This window comes from Mytilus galloprovincialis, chromosome 7 (genome assembly GCF_965363235.1).
Source record: "Mytilus galloprovincialis chromosome 7, xbMytGall1.hap1.1, whole genome shotgun sequence".
Classification (NCBI taxonomy): domain Eukaryota; kingdom Metazoa; phylum Mollusca; class Bivalvia; order Mytilida; family Mytilidae; genus Mytilus; species Mytilus galloprovincialis.
The window spans coordinates 89,385,940-89,407,406 of record NC_134844.1 but is presented as its reverse complement, the minus strand read 5'-3'; the positions used below and the strand labels follow the sequence as shown (position 1 = coordinate 89,407,406).

Here is a 21,467-nt window from a genome sequence, read left to right as displayed (position 1 = left end):
GGGGTATCGGGCACGTTTGGGAGTGTTACATATATACTTGTTCAGTGATAATGAACGCCATACTAAACTCCAAATTGTACACAAGAAACTAAAATTAAAAATAATACAAGACTAACAAAGGCTAGAGGCTCCTGACTTGGGACAGGCCCAAAATTGCATCAAAAACTAGGGGTGATCATAAAATAGCTTAGTAAGTATCATGTTTTTGAATAGATTTGTTTATACTAATACCCTGCGATTCTTCTTTTGCATACTCATTTGAGAAGTACAATAATGTATGTATGTTTAAATGGGTCTTTGCTGATTTTATAGATATACCATGGTTTTTAGATATACCATGATATAGATGGTATCAAGGGTAGAAAATCAAAACTGTGAACAGATTCAAAATCACCAATATAAGCATGCAATTTATCAAGTACTTTCAACGAGTTTATGACACTCCAAAAGTAATTTATTCCACTGTTACAGTAAATAGGTGGAATTGGGAATTGCACGTAATTACTAAAATTAGGAATTAAATATGTTATCCCTAATGCACTTAGTTAATACAAAAGGTTCTCGGAAACTGACCAGTTAACTTATTAGCAGTAATTACTAATTTTTAAAAGATATTTATACACCTATTTTCTAACTGTTAAAACCATGTTGTAAAATGGTAAGCTGAACAAAAGTTATGGCAATACTGATTAAACCTCTGATCTGTGAGTTATGGGTAAGTTATTAAAAATGATCATCCTAAAATATACCTTCTAGTTAAACTATCTCAAAACAAATTTGTGGAAAATGAGAAAGAAAATATACTGACCGACTTTAGAAACGCAACACTTGATTATTCGCCTACCTGTATCGTTGTCTGAAGGACAATACGACGAGTTTCTGAAGTCAAAGTCTATGGTTGTAGCACGTGCACGTTTTCCTGTTTGCAGTGTTCTTATGTGATGATTCAGTTTATTATTCCTCAGTCTTTGCAAAATGGAGATGCAACATTTCTTAACTGATTTAAGTGTGGCCAAGGATTGAAAGAACTGTTTCACGAAGCAAAACAAAAAACTCAAAATCTCTTATGGGTTCCAAATTTCGCTTTTAGAAATTCGCGAGACTTAACAAAAATTCGTTATGTTCAATAACCATAGGTAAATCAGATGTTGATTTTCTGAAGAGAAAGACATATGGTAAGCATTGATAGTAGTTGTATGAGAGTCAATCATGATTTGGTAGAATAAAGGAACAACATGAGTGTTGCGTATTTCAAGTCAGTCAGTATATATTAACAGGAGAGTTGTTCAAAATGCACTTAAGAAACATGTGAAAGAGTCTGAATACAAATGATGAAGCTGAACAATATCGTAAGGAGATTTTAAAATTTTGTTTGAAAATGAAACAACAAAAATGGCGATCGATGACTACAGTCTGCCCTAAAGGTGTTTCTGTCGAAGTTTTCAAATAATTTATCCCTTACAAGCTTTTTAACAGTCCTGTCTAAAGGGTACACCCAGCAGGCACAAAACGTTGTATCAACGTTGATCCAAAGTCAGTCATCAACGTTGTTACAACGTTGAAACTTGGGTAAGTTTTGAAAGTTGTAATGACATTGAAATTCTGACGTTGAATTAAAGTTGCAGTTTCAACGTTGTATTGACGTTGATAACATGTTGAAATCGGGTCCAGTGACGTTGAAATCAGGTCGGGTTTAGGTTGTAATCAGGTCGGGTTTAGGTTGAAATCAGGTCGAGTTAGGTTGAAATCAGGTCTGGTTTAGGTTGAAATCAGGTCGAGTTAGGTTGTAGTTGGGTCATTTGTAGGTTGGTTGAAGTGATGGTTTTGGGGTGTACATTAATCCTTATTGGCATGTGTTCAAATACAATAACAAGATACCTGAGTTATGAAATGAAAAAGCCACTTTCAAGTTTTATTTCAAATTAGTGTCCATCACCAGTTCCTTTCTCAACAATGGACTCCAAAAGAGAATAGTAGACAATAACAATCAGAAACAAAGAGAAGAGACAGTTACAATATCAAAAATTTATTTGAAACAAAATATATCAATATTAACAAAGCTTACTTTTCTAGCACATCAATTTCTCAAAGCAAAGAAAAAAGAAAAACTTACTACAGCACACTGGTTTGATTCTGGTTGATCAAGTTTTCCAACTTATACAAAATTATGTAAATGCAACATATTTGACACAGGACACACAATGCCTCCTTTGTTTTATGTGGATACATAGCAGGACCATTAAAAAAAAGATGTTCTCATTTTAAGTTTTTGTCATCCGATATTTCATGTATTTACTTCTTTTTTATTGTCTTTTTTTTTTAGTGATACTTGTTGATCACAAAACTGCAGTTATGAGGAAATGCATGTGAAAAACTCATGTACCAACCGTTAGCCCCTTCCAGGTCCGTTTCCTTTACCCTTTTGGAAATGGTCGACGAGTCCAACATTTCTGATGTAAAAGACCCATTACTTGAAACCTTGATACCAAAAGCTCAAAGTGACCCCGCAGAAGATCCCACTCCGTATGAGGTGCAAAGATTACAAGCGGAACCTGAATGCAACACATGTTCTGCAGCACACAGTTTTGAAGAACCTTTGATTCCTTAACCCTAAAGAAAGGCCAACAAACCCTTCCCCTTTACTTTATTAATCGGTTTATTAGAAAATATCAAAAATTTTGAAACAAAATTATCAGTAAAGTAAGTATATGTAAAAGTGACAAAAAAATAGTTATTACAGGTAATGAATTATCGTTCAAATATTTTGTTTGTTCTGAGATAGTTCAGTAGCTAAAAATAGAGTCTGAGGAATGACAGAAAGAGTAGCTAGATTTAATTTTACGTTAACGGTATTGAAAATTGGGAAATAAATCTCTACCAGCAGTGGCATCGACCCAGTGGTTGTAAATAAACTTATTATAGATACCAGGACTAAATTTAGTATATACGCCAGACGCGCGTTTCGTCTACAAAAGACTCATCAGTGATCTCGAATCCAAAAAAGTTAAAAAGGCCAAATAAAATACGAAGTTGAAGAGCATTGAGGACCAAAATTCCTAAAAGTTTTGCCAAATACAGCTAAGGTAATATATGCCTCTGGTAGAAAAGCCTTAGTTTTTGAAAAAAAACTAAGAAAATTTGTAAACAGTATATTTATAAATATAACCATATCAATGACAATTCATGTCAGCACAAAAAGTGCTGACTACTAGGCTTGTGATACCCTCGGGGAAATAAATCTCCACCAGCAGTGGCATCGACCCAGTGGTTGTAAATAAACTCATTATAGATACCAGGACTAAATTTAGTATATACGCCAGACACGCGTTTCGTCAACAAAAGACTCATCAGTGACACTCGAATCCAAAAAAGTAAAAAAAAAAGGCCAAATACAGTACAAAGTTGAACAGCATTGAGGACCAAATTCCTAAAAGTTTTGCCAAATACAGCTAAAGTTATCTATGCCTGAGGTAGAAATGTGTCTTTTTTCTTGTATCGAGGAGATTGATATGATATGTCTGGCCGTTCCAAAATTGACATAGTTGTTGTTACTGCCTCTGGATATGGCATTATTAATGTTGATTTTGTGTTGGTGTACGGAATACCTCTTGATCATCTGGCTCAAATCCCTCGTCAAAGTAAATCTGATGTCGTGTGTCCCTGTTATTAGTTGGGTGAAGATGTTACTGGCGATGGCATGCCTTCCTGTGGTTGAATAGTCCATATGCCAATTACCGATTTTATTCTATTATTACACACTTTTTAAACAAATTACTTCCCTTTGTCAATCGTAGACTGGTTCCATACCGGACAAAATTGGCTTTTGCCAATGCAAAGCATGATTAACTAAAAGTGATGTATCGGCGGTTTATCTAGTTTTTCATGAAAAATAATTTCTGATGTCAAATTTATTTAGCTAAACAACAAATTAATGTAATTAAAAGATTTAAAAACCTTATAGATTACTCACATTACGCACAGGTAAATTTGCTCTTTTTGCTAGCTCTCCATTGTTAATAAAAAAATCAATGTCCCTCATAAAGGAAGACAACAAAAATAAAGGTCTCTAATAATAGGGTCAATTACGGGAATTGGCAAAGAACTATTGACTTTAAAAAATGTCCGTCTTCTTGACGATTCCCTCAGGTTTACCATGGTATTTGGTAGGCTTCAGTGTCTGTTTGGGTTAACTGGAGGGTGCCTCTGGTTTCTTCGCCTTGTTTCACGTTAACTGATCTGTCACCTGGTCAATACTTTCCCAAATGGCAAAATTTCGGGTACTTTCCTAATTTGCATAGCGCTATTTTGCCTTTTTATGACGGCAGTCATTACAACATGTACAATAGAATTATATGTGCCCCTTAAATAAAAAAGCCAATATACCAATTCCTATGTCGAATCAATAATTTGTCCGCATATAGGTAGATTGTACTTGTTGTTAGGCTTCTGTCCGTGTACAAATGAACATTGTCTACTTTGAAATCTTTCGTCCTTTTTAGTTCGAAAATCGGAAACGTAACCGTAGTATAATTGCTTTATAAGATCATATAAAATGACGGAAAATCGTAAAAAAGAAAGATTGAAATAAGAAATACATATGCCAGAAGATATTGCTCATACTTTGTCGGCATATCATATAGGGAAACACCTTGTAGGTTGAATTTTAAAGTTAATAACTTGTAACTTACCTGCTTTTTTAAGTTTTCGGTCGAATTCTTTTAAAAAAAATATGATGATCTCAACCTTCCCATTTCGTAAAAATTTAAGATTTAAGCAGTTTCCCTTAGAATTACACATGTTTGTAAATATCCGCCAAAGGAAGTTTTCAAAGACACATTAGTTATAGATCCATACGGAATAGGAATGGATTCTCCGCAACTTTAAGATAATTTATATGTTCAATCTTAAACTAAGGGAAGTAATTTAATCGAGAAGACCAAATTCTTGGTGGACCTTGGTATTATGTTTTGTCTAAGGATCTTTAATTTATTCATGTGCCATGTCATGTTGATATGGTTTGGGTTTTTCTTATAAACTATAAGGTCGAGGGTGTTTCTTTTGTTTGTTTTTTTGCATTTTTCTGTGTTACCTTCTGATATTTATTTTTTTATTATTATCATATTATTTTGATTTTCAATAAATAATTAGTTGTTTGTTTGTTTAATAATTTACATTAAAAAGGAAATGGAATAAATCAATTTATCTAATATACCATAAAAGAGGGACGAAAGATACCAAAGGGACAGTCAAACTCGTAAATCTAAAACAAACTGACAACGCCATGGCTAAAAATGAAAAAGACAAACAGAAAAACAACAGTACACATGACACAACATAATGTGTATACCATGTATTTATAGTTCGTTCTTATGTTGTACTGTTATACCACCCCAGATAACAATACTATGTTGGGCCAACATTGGTTATTTGTTAATTGGTACAGTTGGTAAATAGTTGGCGTTGGCAGGACAAAAAGAGACCGACGTTGGCCCAACAAAACTCAGACAACAGTTAGTTTGACACTATTGGCCCCTTGTTGGACCAACATTTGCTTACCAACTGTTATTTGAGTAGCGTGCCCAACGATATTCGACTTACGTTATCCATTGGTTTAGTGTAAGATCTTCTGACTGAAACTACTGAACAAATTTTAATCAAACTGTATTTGAATGATTTTTAGGTTATCGTAGATAATATTGATTGTGTTTGAAGAGCATAAAATCAAATAATAAAGTCTTACCAAAAAGGACTATGTTAACCCGTCTGTGCCCAGAGCTAGAAAATTCTTAGTATTTTGAATAATTCAAAAGTTTTTAAAACAGTATGATAAAGATAAATATCATTGATATTTCATGACAATATTGAAATATTAGCTAACATTGTGCCAACAATGTGCCAGCGTATTAAGTACTTATCTCCCCGTTTTATACCACGGATTTATATAAAAAAAAAATTGGATATTATTCCAAAAGAGGGACGAAAGATACCAAAGGGACAGTCAAACTCATAAATCTAAAATAAACTGACAACGCCATGGCTTAAAATAAAAAAGACAAACAGACAAACAATAGTACACATGACACAACATAGAAAACTAAAGAATAACAACACGAACCCCACCAAAAACTAGGGGTGATCTCAGGTGCTCCGGAAGGGTAAGCAGATCCTGCTCCACATGTCGCACCCGTCGTTTTGCTAATGTGGTAACAAATCCGGTAAATTGTCTAATTCGGTAGGTCACATTCATGAAAGGAAAGGGGATTGTAGTTACGACGTAAGGAACATATCCGATATCATTTGTGAAACGGTTATTCCGTAAAGGTCAACCAACTCGTGGTGGCGTCCGTAAAATTTACGAAGGGATGATTTCAACTTCACCATTTGGAACTCTTGGTTTAATAGCTTCCTTGTGAGCAGCAACCCTCTAACAAGAAAATCATGATAGGAAATGCAAGCACGGGAATATCGTATCAATTGGAGATATATACCACGTATACAGGTGTTGCTGGAATGTTGTTAGTTAGAAATGGAAAGTTCACAATTGGAAAGCTGAAATCATCTCTTTTGTCGTAAAGTTTTGTTTTCAACCGACCCTCATTGTCAATTTCTAGATGGAACTCAAGATATGAGGCCGAATTAACTGTATCTGTAATATCCTTTATCTCAAGTACCATTGGGATAGATGCATTCAACATAGTCACCAAATTTTGAATTATTTAGTAAAAGAACATCATCTATATAGCGGAAAGTAGAGTTAAAGGATATTGCTAACTTCTTATCTTTCTTCCTAAGAAGTTCCTGCATGAAGACAGCCTCATAATAATAAAGAAACAAGTCGGCAAGTAGAGGGGCACAGTTTGTTCCCATTTGAATGCCGACAGTCTGTTGAAAAACACGTCCTCCGAACGTAACAAATATGATGCCAGTCAAGAAATCAAGCATCTTGATAATATCAGTTTGAGACAATTTTTTGTTTGAATCAGAGTGATCCTTTATAAAGTATGATTTATCCCTCCCTATTAAGACAAGATACTTGTATCTAAGTTGGCCATTCTTTTTTATGAAGCAAAGCAATACTAACTTTTTCAATTTGTCTTTTTGTTTGGAATGTGGAATACTTATCTAAAGAGTAGAAAAGTCAAATGTTTTAATACTGTTACAAGAATAGATGAAAGAGAGTTAGATTGTGTGTACTCTAAAAGATCTTTGGAATTTTTAAGTATCCATATATATATCTGATTCACGCCACCTCTAGAATACGCAGTTTCACAATAACTTTGAAGCCCGTCTTTAATTGCTGATAAAACAGATGTTAATAATTTAGAAAAAGGTTTCGTGGAGCACTTGGAAGACCCAGCAATATACCGTTGTTTGTAAGGACACTTGTGTAGTTTAGGTATCCAATACAGTGATGGAAGATCCAGTTCTTCATCTTTGGTTGAAATTCCAAAGGAACATAGAACAGACCTATAATTAGCCAAGATTTCCTCTTTGGTAAGTGTCGTGAGGGTATATGTTGAGTTTCCAAGTGAATTGTCAATACCTTATTCGTTTATCAAGCAGTTAATGTAATGAGTTTTACACACAAAAACGATGTTGTTTGGGGCTTTATCTGCGGGGACAACAACATATTTTTCATGGAGGTAGGATAGGTGTTTTGCAACATGTGGGTCTTTAAAGATTGACATAGCATGGGCATTGATAGACACATACAGTTTGTATCAACGACCTCACTGCCTTAATCCACTCGGAAAGAGTGTCTACGTCTTCTTTCTCGCGCTTAGCCCATTGCCTGGCATAATCCTCGACTGAATCCATCAAAATTTTAAAGTTGTATTACCATTGATGGATTTAGGCTCACGATATTTCGGATTGATAACGTAGAGAAGTGTTATTAAGAATGTTGAGGTCATCAGTTCTTTTCCAGATGCTCAGTTTCGTGTAAATGACTATCATTTTTGGAGAGCAGATAGAAATCAGAACGGGGGAGGACTTGTCGCATATGCTCGATCAGATCTGGTATGTGACAGGAAGTGTAATTTAGAATTTAACTCAGTAGAATCAATTTGTGTAGACCTATTTGTCAATAATAGAAAATGGCTAATAACAGGGTTATATAGACCACCATCTATGTCAAATTCAGAATTTAGCAAAGACTTTATAGATACCTTTGACAAAGCTTCAACAAAATATGATAATATTTTAATGTTAGGTGATCTCAATTATGATATGCTAGTAAATGAGAAAAGTAATACTTTAAAAGATGCTTGTGATGTTTGTGATTTAACAAATCTGGTCCATGAACCTACATGTCATACAAAGGGGAATAATCCAAGTCTGATAGATGTTGTACTGACTAATAAATCTAGTTTATGTATGAATATAAGAATTTTTAATACTGGTATTAGTGATGTTCACAATATGATCAGTGTACAGATAAAGGGTCAAATTTCAAATAAGACCACAGAATATAAAACTTATAGAAGCTTTAAAAATTTAGATCAAGATAATTTTATTTCAGACTTAGAAAAAAATGAATTTTCTAAAATAATAGATCAAGATGATATAAATCAAGCATATTCAGATTTTGAAAAGGCTGTGGTAAATGTTTTAGACCAACATGCTCCATTGAAAAAAAAGAAAACAATGTAAACAACCAGCACCATTTATGAACCAGGAGCTACGAAAAGCAGTATACAAAAAAAGACAACTGTACAACAGGTATAACAAACAAAAATCAGGTAATACCTGGGAACTCTATAGACAACAGAGAAATCTAGTCAATAAAATAAAGAAAAAATCCATTAAAACATATTTTTACGAACGCTGCATAGGCGGACCAAAAACATCTGATTTCTGGCCTACTATTAAACCTTTTATTACAAACAAAGGTAGCAACTTCACAAAAAATATCATTCTATGTGATGAAGAAAACATAATAAGTGATCAAAAGAAAGTAGCAGAACACTTCAATGACTTCTTTATAAATGTGGCTAAAGATATTGGCAACAACACACCTGCTAATAATAACCATCCAAGTGTTAAAAAAATACACGAAAACAAAACTGCCACACAACAACTAGAATTTAGTGCCATCTCAAATGAATTTGTAGATAAACAACTTAAAAAATTAAACATAAAAAAGGCAACAGGAATAGATGGCATATCAGTTAAGGTTCTAAAACTAGCACAACCAGTTATCACAAAACCAATAACTGAATTGATAAACAAGACTATTAAATCAGCCACTTTTCCAGACAAATTAAAAGAGGCACAAGTTGTACCATTGCATAAAAAGAACAATGTACTTGATGTGGGCAACTATAGACCAGTAAGTATACTTCCAGCAATTTCAAAATTTTTTGAACGAGCAATTTACAACCAGCTAGTTGAATACTTCAATACACACTTTCATCCATACTTATCTGCATTTCGACCAAAATATGGATGTCAAACTACTCTACTCAGGATTATAGAGGACTGGAAAATGGCACTTGATCAAAATAAGTTTATTGGCTCAATTCTAATGGATCTATCTAAGGCTTTCGATTGTCTCCCTCACGATCTTCTACTGCTTAAGCTTGAAGCATATGGTCTTTCAACTTCCTCATTAAAACTCATTAAAAATTACTTATCTAACAGGAAACAATGTGTTCGAGTTGGCTCTAGTCTGAGCAATTGGCAAAACATATACAAAGGAGTACCACAAGGTTCTATTCTAGGTCCTATACTGTTTAACATCTTCATTAATGACATATTTCACTTCACCACAAACAGTTCACTCTACAATTATGCTGATGACAACACATTATCTTATGCAAATAGAGATATAGACACCGTTATCTCCACACTTGAAAAAGACAGTTTGGCTCTAATAGAATGGTTTTCTTCCAATCAAATGAAGGCAAACCCTGAAAAATTTCAAGCTTTGGCAATTGGCAAAAAAACAGTGGGCAAAAACATTACATTTGATCTAGCAGGTAACAAAATAAAATGTGAAAAAGAGGTCAAACTATTAGGCATCACCATTGACTTTGAACTAAATTTCAACACGCATATATCAAACATCTGCAAAAAAGCATCCAGACAACTAAATGTATTAAAAAGACTTGGCAAATACTTAAACACACTTGGAAAATTAACAATATATCACTCCTTTATCATGTCAAACTTTAATTTCTGTTCATTGTCCTGGCATTTCTGCAGCGAGGCCAACACTAAAAAAATTGAAAAAGTACAAGAAAGAGCACTTCGCTTCATTTACCAGGATCACAACAGCACATATGAAGACTTACTTTTAAAATCAAAAATGCCATCACTTAAAGTAAGACGCCTAAGAACCATGGCAATAGAGGTCTTTAGAACACTCAATCATGAAAATCCAGTATACCTCCATGACCTTATAAATATTAAAAAAACAAAATATTCTTTCAGATACCAAAATTTAGCTGAAATACCAGACGTAAGAACAACAAGGTATGGCTTGAAATCTTTCAGATATTCTGCTGCCAAACTATGGAATGAGTTGCCAAACCACTTTAGAACTGAAACATCTTTTACCCAATTCAAGAGTCTAATAAACTCATGGAATGGCAACTCATGCCATTGCAATGCATGTGCATAGTTTTATATATTTTATTTTATAGCTGAAATATAATAGTGCTGCTACTTGTGAATGTTTGCTAAGCTTTTTATAATTTGTGAATGCTGTGCTTTAGTTTTTATGTTTGCTTTTAGTGCTTATGCATGTGTATAATATAGTATTTAATAGTGCAGCCTAAATGTGCATGAAATGTATGTTCTATGTCTTTTATGTTTTAATATTTGTATTGTGTATTATTGTTATGTAAATGTATGCGTTTGTCGGTTATAAAAGCTCAGAGAGCTTATGTTTATTTGTTATATGACATGCCGACTATAAATAAAGCTTTGAATTGAATTGAATTGAAACCGATAATAACGTGGTCAGCAGGATTATATGTGAATTTGGAACTAACACAAGTGCATTCAGGAGGTTTAGACTTGAAGTCGTCAAAATCGAGATCCTGCAAAACGTGTTTTCAAAGTGCGAACATCATCTTAATGATTGCATATTTTTATGCACAAACTAAAATTACTTAAAACCAGCCCCCCCCCCCCCCCCAAAAAAAAAACAACACCAGAATTTGAATATAGTTTCTGCGTTTTTTTTTTTAAATAATATCATAATACTACTGCTCTAGTGACACGAGTGTAAAACTACTCTCCAATTGACAGCTGAGGTTGAACTGCCTCAATAATGTACATTATATACTCAGCTAGATTAAATTGTTTCTTAATATATAACATATAAATTGCATAGAAGAACATGATTGATAGACTAAAGCATTCGTTGGCATACTGCTGATCGACCAACATTGACCCAACATAATTTCCAAACTAGACTACGTTGGTAGACTGTTGGCAAATAGTTAACATTGTTGGCAGATTGTTGTCAAAGAGTTAACTTTGTTGGCATACTGATGTTTGGCCAACAAAGACCCAACATGTTGGGCCAACGGAGGGCTGATGAGCAAAATGACGTTGGCCCAACATAATTTTCCAACGTTAGCCCAACAATGTTGCCAACGTCGGCGAAACACATGTTTGCTATCTGGGGCTGTCCCAGGTTAGGGGGAGGGTTCGGATTCCGCTAACATGTTTAATCCCGCCACATTATTTATATATGTGCCTGTCCCAAGTCAGGAGTCTGTAATTCCGAGTGGTCGTCGTTTGTTTATATGTGTAACATATATTTGTTTTTCGTTCATTTTATTTTATATAAATAAGGCCGATAGTTTTCTCGTTTGAAATTTGTTTTACGTTGTCTTGTCGGGGTCTTTTGTAGCTGACTATGCGTTAAGGGCTTTGTTCATTGTTGAAGGCCGTACGGTGACGTGTAGTTGTTAATGTCTGTGTCATTTTGATCTCATGTGGACAGTTGTCTCATTGACAATCATACCACATCTTCTTTTTTATACATATATTTTTAAATCTCTATTAAACAAACTGCATGGGTCGCTTAATTAAAACTCAAATTTGAAATTAACAAATCAATTGTAAATACGTCTATGCTAAAATTTTGGCAAATTCATCAATGCAACAGTTCAATATAATATAATATTGTCTAGTTTCTACTGGCTCTGCTTGGGGCCACTTCAATGCTTGTTTGGTAGGGGTTAGCAGCCGTGATACATATCAAATCAAGTACCCCATTCCAAGAACATATATATATGGGCGTTTTTCAATAAAAGCGTAACTTTCAGACCTAAAAAAATGGAAAATCAACTTGTCTAAAATTTAATTTCAAGAGTTATTTTGAATAGCTCTATTATATAACAAAAAGTGCAATCTTAAATATTCTTTAAAATGATATTACTTTCATAATTTGTGTACTGTTTCGTAGGGGACTCTTGTGCCCTACGAAACTTCTTCTAAACACACATATCTTTTGAATTTTAAATGTTACCTATAGACATTCCCGTTTGTTAACTAGAAAACTAGAAAAATCTCATTTTTTTCTGAATTGGAAAACCATTTTTATCGATAAAGATTAGACATTACTTCACATATGAAGGTACAACTCATGTTACGTAGTGGACATTTTGATGCGTTTCGTAGTGGACAAAAAGTTTCGAAGTTGACATCAACCCTATTATATCTGTTAATAAAAAACATAATAAAAATTTCATGAAACTAACCCTTGTTATTTGTTTTGCACGAATATAATTGAAAAAAGTTTTAAAAAAATGCATGGTAGTGGTCATGTCCAATACGAAACGTTTTTCTCCCATACTTGTTTCGTAGGGGACGTATTCGCATGTTTTATTCCCCCCCCCCCCCCCCCCCCCCCCACACACACACACACACACACACACACAATCCCTATATTACAATAGTAACAAGACTGATTGTATTCATCAAAGCATTTATCATCTTCTGACATTTTTTATTACAAAAATGTACCCGATAATTCATGTTTATCTCAGGTATTTTTAATTGATTATATCGATCGCACTGTATTTTGCCACCTACGCAACAACTTGCATTGTGACGTCATAGCATTATTGATCGTAAATAAAACGATGCTAGCTCTGCTTCTGTGATTACCCGGATAAACAGACTTTTGGCACCTGTCGATTCCCATATGGACACTTTTATTGTATAGGAAAACATGACAAAAAGTAAGTAAACTCTCCTTACATCAGATTTAGCGAGGGGTATGATTCGGTGACACTGTTACAAACACACAACGACAGTGTAGCGTCAGCAACTTGATAAAAAAAGGGGGAGGCAATAATCAGTAAAAACATGTTCCTGTCTGATTCCTCACTTATGAAATGTATACAAAAATAATGGTCATGACAATCTGTTACAATAATTAACCTTATTTTGAATAAAATGGGAATGTATACAAACCGTCATAATTAAACTAATTTATCGGTACACATGATAATCATGGTAATATTATATACATGTTGTTTACATAATATGTCCTAAGTTACGCCATAATTTTTGCTAAATCTGTAAATTCTGTATGTGTCTGTTCCATACGCCAGTAGCCTGTAATTCAGTAGTTGTTTGTCGCTGTATATCATATTTGATTTCCGTTCATTAATATTCTATCTACATCAAAATCCAGGGCTATTCCAATACTACCTTATTGCTATACCCGGCTGACCTGAGAATCTGTCTCGCTTGAACTATTGACGTCATACAATAATCACTTTTCCATCATTCCATTGTGGCGTCAGACACAGTCTTCACACTGAACTGCTTAATCTACAGGCCCGCAGCTCAATTTTTGAAAATTTTAGTTAGATTCTGTTGGCCTGTATGTCTGATTTTTACAGGCCCGAGAGCAATTTTACAGAGACCTGTGTGATGTCCATGGCCAGAATGAAGGACAAATAGCGATATTAAAGGTGTATTGTCTGGTACCAGACTAGCTCAAATAATTATGACGTCTTGCAAGGCTTTTTTTTCTGTGATCAGGTGATGCCTTCCAAGTGTACGTCAGACATCCAAATAATCATAATAATTATGACGTCTTGCAAGGCTATTTTTTTTTTCTGTGACGCCTTCCTAGGCTACATCAGCAAATGGTGAAACGTCCGACATATTGTTTTTGTTGATTATTTGATAAAACAATATAAACAGAGTAACATTTTTTGAAGGATATTTAACTTTGAATTATAAACATTGTAAAGCTGAAAGTTCTTCTTGATCAGTAATAGATAATGTACATTGTATTACAAATTTACAACATACATGTATATCACAAATGAATTAAAAAAAAATCATGGATAGGGGCAAAATCGAAAGAAAACATCAATTGTCAAAGTACATGAAACTTATCACTATTAAAACCCATTCATGCATTCAATATCTTAAACTTGAAATTTATTTATAGTCCCATTTGATTTTTAAATGTCCAATACAGGTAGGCTTGTTTTCTGACATAAACGTGTTGTCGTTTATAGAATATTTTGTCAATAAAAGGGACGATAGTATCATTAACATTAGATATATATACGACGTTGACAAGGTAAATTTGTAAAAAGCTGGTAAATATTGAATAGTTCGAGTAAATTGACTTTTTTTTCATGACTGTGGCATTAGGAGGGATTAGTAATGTGCTTTTCAGGTAAATTTTTATCTGCTATACATAGTTTTCAAATTAAATTTTGTGAAATATGAACATTGATGAAAGAAAGAAATGTTGAACAGAAAAATTTTGGACAGTAAATTAGTATTTTATCATTTTAAGGAGTCAGTTGACAATTTTGGTCATTTGACATGCATACATTTACATGACATGTACAATGATACTTGTACACAAATGTATACCTCATAATATGTACAATGATACATGTACACCAATGTATACCTTATAACATGTACAATGTACAGTGATACATGTACACAAATGTATACCTCATGACATATACATTTGTACAATGATACATGTACACTAATGTATACTAATATGTACAATGATACATGTACATCAATGTATATCTCATAACATGTACAATGATACATGTACACTAATGTATACATCATACATTGTCATAACATGTACAATGCTGAACTGACTTCAAATGAAGCTAATACTAACATGTCTAACAATGAACACTGCCCTTTCCTAGACTCCTGAATCTTAATACATGTAATACTTATAATTATATCTTAAACCGGAAGCTTAATACCAAAGTTTATGATAAAAAAGATACTTTTAATTTCGTATTGTTAATTATCCATTTTTAGATTGTGACATTCCCTTGTCACCATCTTATGGTGTTTATATAAATATCCCTACTTGTTAGAATTGCTTGTGTATGCATATGTAACAATGAATTTGATTTTAACGAAAGACATCTTTTTATTACTGAAAATTGTTACACGAGGGTTTACAATATCACAAATTAGTAAAAACATTTCAGGTATTTCACATCCAATCTTTTATGGTAATTTTCTATACAAAGCACAACAATGTTTTCATTCACCTCAAAAGCTAATAAAACCTTTTGACAGACTTATTCAGAAGGGATATAGTTACAATACTGTTGTCATGTCAGTAAAGTTGGCATATTTTGGAATTAATATTGATTCACCCATAGGGTCTTTGCATCAGAATATGCAGAAATAAACACATTTATTCTAAAACCAGTTGTTGGCATGATACAGGTTATGTTCTCATTTTTTTTATGATGGTATGATACTGAACCCCTAACAGGAGGAATTGTGCTTTCATATGAAGAACACATACTCTTTCAATCAGTTTAATTGATGTCTGGAGCTGGCATGTCTCTTTGCCAGTAACTGCTAGTAATCCTTTGTTAATTTATGTATCATTGTTAATGTCATTTTGCTACCTATTTTGACACTGGACTCTGACTTCTTTTAAACTGAGTTTTACTGTGGGAATTGCTGTGTGTTTGTTTATTCTTTATTGGTTAGAGGTAAAGGGGGAGGGTTGAGAGCTCACAAAACATGTTTAACATTGCCACATTATTGCGCCTGTCCCAAGTATGAATAATTTTAGTTCAGTATATATATATGTTTTGGAGTTTAGTGTGACGTGCATTCTCACTGAACTACATGTAGTACATATTTGTGTTTAGGGGCCATCTAAGTCCCCCCCACCTTTACACAGAATTTGCTTCTAAAAATATTTATTTTCTTTATTCTTGTTGTTCTTGTTACTTTCGTTATAACTTATTTATGGATAAAAGAACTTGAAGAACGTCAATGTTCATTTCTTTTTACATTCAAATAAAGATAAATTAGCATTTTAAAACATGCATGAAAGCTATTTAAAAACATATTTATTTCTTATGTGATGTATATATATATATGTAAATAATAATTTACAGTTCATTGAAGTTTATTGATGTTAATATGATAATTTTAATAGAAAGAAGTTTATCCAGGATAAGCAATCATTTCAAACATTGTGCATGTTGTGTCAACATGGTCAAAAGGAAATACATTAATATTACCGTGAGAATTTTGTTTTGTTTTTTTAGAGTTAAGTCATTGCCATAGACTATTTAACTTTAATATTTATATATAGAAGCTTCAATAAATCAGAATATTTTAAATTACCATATAAAAAAAAAGATGTGGTATGATTGCCAATGAGACAACCGTCCACAAGAGACAAAAATGACACAGAAATTAACAACTATAGGTCACTGTACGGCCTTCAACAATGAGCAAAGCCTATACCACATAGCCTTTTTGATGGTGCCATCTTAAGCTAACTTTATCCAATAACTGTATAGGTGTAAATTTTCAAAAACTCAAAGTTATAAATCCCTCAAGTCTAAAATTTATTTTAGTAAGGGTGGAGAGAGGTATTTGTAGCAAAACCTATTTCTAATACAATTTCTATGCTTATCAATGTTATTTTTCTTACTGCTTAATATACATGTATTCGCTATATATGCCCTGGTGGGCCCTTAATAATAAGAAAAAGACGTGGTAATTTGATTGCCAATGAGACAACTCTCCACAATAGATCAAAATGACACAGAAATTAACAACTCTAGGGCACCGTACCGCCTTCAACAATGAGCAAAGCCCATACCGCATTGTCAGCTATAAAAGGTTATAAGTTATATGTCACTGGTGGGCCCTTAGTTGGTAGTTATTAACATGATATATGTTCTTCTGTTCTTCTTCTTCATTGTTTCTAGTATTAAAAGTGGAAGTTTTAAAATTATTCTATTTCATCTTATTAAATACTTGTAGTCTGCACCCTGCAATAATAGACTAGTAAATTTTTGAAACTTTTTTTTAAACATGTAAGGAAAATGTCGAAATAGTTGGATTTTTTTTTGGTGCAGACTGTTTTGTTAATTGTTTAGAGATGAAAATATGGTGTATATATAATATATATAGATATAAGAAGATGTGGTATGATTAGGTGGCAATTATTAATTTAAAGGTAACACATCAACTGTAGTTTATATATATACCATGTATTGGGCCACATTTAAAAATATTTTGGTTTGCCCAAACCCTACCCAAAGGTTGAGACAGTGGGTAGGTAAGTAGGCATTTTCTTTTTCTTTTTAAAAAAAAAAGAAATTGAAGTACCAAATGTTTATTAGTCTTCATGCCTATTTGATTAAAAAAAACTTCTTCAAATCAGGACAATAAAAGAATTTGAGTAGGCAGCTTTTTTCTGGGTAGGTAGCGTTTGGGCAAACAAACCTATTATTTATTATGGCCTTGTTGGTGACCTTCTACTGTTGTTTTTTTCTATGGTCGGGTTGTTGTCTCTTTGACACATTCCCCATTTCTATTCTCAATTTTATTTATACTTAATGTATTACACATTGACTTTTATATTTAATGTCAAATGTTTTATAGTCTTCATCTTAAGGTATTTTTTTTAAAGTAGGTTTTTACCTTCATTTGGACCTGGTTGATTCAAGTTTTTACATCATACACATCTAAACATAAGAATCAGATAAAATTTCAATACATATCTATATAAATACTAAAATAACGAGGTCCAAGAAGTTCCGGGTCGAATCAGATACCGATACCAATAGTATATTCACATGTTACCTATTACCTTATCTGTACGTTCTGACAGGCGCACCACCAAACGCTGTATTTAGGATTTTGCTATATACACGGGTCGTAATCACAGGGTTGACACTACTAAATTCAATCATTGTCACATTGTTCCCAATTGTAGTATTTTAATCAGTATGACTTTCTAAGATGAGAATACGAATAATAAAAATCTGAACTTAAAATAAGGCGTATAGCTACAACATGTACAGTTTTCAATTTGTTAGCCGGAATGACGTAAAACAGCGAATCAAAGAATTCAACTTTATTTATAACTCATAAAGGACAATACTGTTGATTAAAAAACACTCCTTTCCAGGCCCTTTTGTTTTCCAAATAAAATTAATAATACCAATAATTGATAAGTTCCAGGTCGACGGGTTCAAACAGAAAGATGTTGAAAGCAGAGAAAACTGTGTATCATTTAATCAGCATGACTTTATCAGATGACAATACCAATACTAAAATAAGGCTTATGCATTGTTATATTCTTTAATTCAGTCACAGACCCGCGATATCACGGGTGTGTTCTGGTATATAATATATACATCATGTACAATTTAATTCCTTTGCATTTTTTGATCATTTGATATTTGTGGTTGTTCAACCAAACTTTGACAAACTTGAATTATTTTGTTTGAACAAAACACCTACGAGGCTATGACATTTGATATACGTCACTTACTTATCTAGAAGTGCACCTGTTAGGAAGTATATATTGAAATTGACAATTTGACAATTTCAAACTTCATGAAATATATAAACAGCTTCATTGAAATTAATTTAAATGTAAATTGACAAACGTGCTTTGAAATACATTTGGTTGGATTAATTTGTTAGACTTGAAACTGCTAATACCTGTAATATATACATGATATAATTGATTATAACCATTTATAGTTTTAAAAAATATGAAATTGACATGATAGAGAAAAAAACTGATTTTTTTTTTAATTTCTATACTTTTTTGAGTTGATGTGATAACATTACCCACATTTGACAGCTAATAATACACTGCAGTCTTAGACAAGCCATGTATGTCTTTTTAAAGTTTGATTTTATATGACCGCAAAAATTAAAACAATAATTTTGGTCGTATATTGGTATCACGTCGTCGTCAACGTCATCTGAAGACAGATTGTTTCCAGATCTATAATAACTTTTGAATAAGTAAAAAGAAATCAATAAAATTTTACCACACTGTTTTATAACCACAAAAGGATGCTTGGGATTGATTTTGGGAGTTATGATCCCAAAGGTTTAATATCATTTGTAGAAGGTTGGGATTTATTTTAAGGGGTTATTGGGCAAACAGTCTAGGTGTTAAGGGCCAAAAACAAGCATTTTTCTAGTTTCAAGACAATAACTAGTGTTTGTATGGATCTCTCTGACATTGTACCACAAGTTTCCATATAACACAGGGAAGGCTGGGATTCAGTTTGGGGTTAATTTTCCCGAATATGTAGGAATATAAGGGGCAAAAAAAGAAGCATTTTTCTAGTTTACAGACAATAACTTGAGTTTTAGTGTATGGATCTCTATAAATTTTTACAAGAATGTTCAATACCACTAAAGGAAGGTTGGGATTGATTATGGGGGTTATGGTCCTAATAGTTTAGTAATAAGGGGCCAAAAAGGGGGCCCAAAATAATAATTTTTGTAGTTTTCAAACAATAAAATTGAGAATGGAAATGGGGAATGTATCAAAGAGACAACAACCCGACCATAGAAAAAACAACAGCAGAAGGTCACCAACAGGTAACTTGTGTTTATGTGTATGAATCTCTCTGAAATTAAACCCGCAAGTTTCCATATCATGAAGGGATGGTTAGTATTGACTTTGGGGGGTTATGGCTTAAAATGTTTCGGAATTCGGGGCAAAAAAGGAGAAAAACTAGGTATTTCTGGTCAATTGACAATATAGACGATTTAATAGCAGTGAAAGGGAGGTAATTCTAAAACATTTAGCATACAATGTTGGGTATATTCGGATTTACCTCCCTAACACTACTTGTATATTTATGTATAAAGAAATGTCAGGTTTTGGACTTTGGATTTAAGAATTTTTGGATAGTCTATTTCTGGTTTCAAGTATACATAAAAGTTATATGCATGAAAAATACCTTAAGGGGTGTTAAACACTGACAATCATACATACCAATAATATAACAAATTGGCATTGGTCTGTCGTCGGTCTCATAGTCATAAACTATTTCAAGAATTGTTTCCCTTGAAACTACAGGGCCAAATACCTTCAAACTTCAAATAAATGTCCCTTAGGGAAGCTGGTTTATAAATTGTATCAGAAGTTTTCTTGGTTTTACAAATGTTTTTGGTTATTATCCTTAATGTTATGATAGATAAAGAGAAAGTCAAAATGACAAAAATGTTTAGCAAAGTAAGATCTGCAAACAGGTGGAATGCCTGAAACTGAAATTACAGGTGAGCGATATCAGGCGCTTATGAGCCTCTTGTTTCATTTTATTTGTTTGCACTAATTTAATATTTTAGACAAGTCTTCATGCAGATATAGCTTGTTATAAATGATAATTGAAACAATTCATGTTACAGGATGATGGAAGAAACACAAGTCAGTGTTAACGATGAAAGTTATGACTACGACAGCTTTGATAAAAACAGTGAAGAAAGACCTACAGAACGTTGGGCTCCCTTAGGTGCTGCTGCTGTCAGCCCAGCTCCATCTCAGACAGAAACTAGGTATGTATTGTAAGAGTTATTACCCCTTCAGAATGTCATTTATTTGAAGAGTAATGTCCCTTTTTTTTTTGAAAAATTGTAAATCAAATGTAAATATACTGCCAACATGAAATTCCTTATTCAAAAACAGATTATTGTTTAGATGATTGCAATTATCTCAATAAAAAAATACTAGAAATATATATTTATAAATTTTTCAGCCATCATGCACAGAACGATCAGTTACAACAGTTAGAAGAAGAGCAAGAACAGCTAAATTCATCACTACTAGCCCTGACCACACATTTTGCCCATGTCCAATTTAGATTAAAACAGATTGTTAGTGCTCCTCCTGATGATAAAGAGGTAAAATCAGAACAATTTAAAATTAATGAAGATAGATGGCTGCTTAATGTCCAGGGGCAAATTAATATGCATACTGTAAACTAACCAATTTTTGAGAACAATTTATTTTTGTGAACGATTTATTCTCACAACTTTCGCGAGAATGAAAAAACATGAACACAAATTGTTGTGAAATTTTAAAACCTCTGTCTTTCCTTGTCTAACTAGATCAAGTAAATTTAAAAATAGTGAAATTAAATCGCTGCACTTTTGGATAGACACATAGAAAAGGCTCAAATGAAATAAAGCATCCA

At 33.1% G+C, this 21,467-nt stretch overlaps 1 pseudogene; it reads left to right on the top strand.

The window, feature by feature from the left end:
- The first annotated feature begins 13,087 nt into the window (after nucleotides 1–13,087).
- LOC143084311 (RUN domain-containing protein 1-like) overlaps nucleotides 13,088–21,467 on the top strand; it is a 47,711-nt pseudogene continuing 39,331 nt past the window's right edge.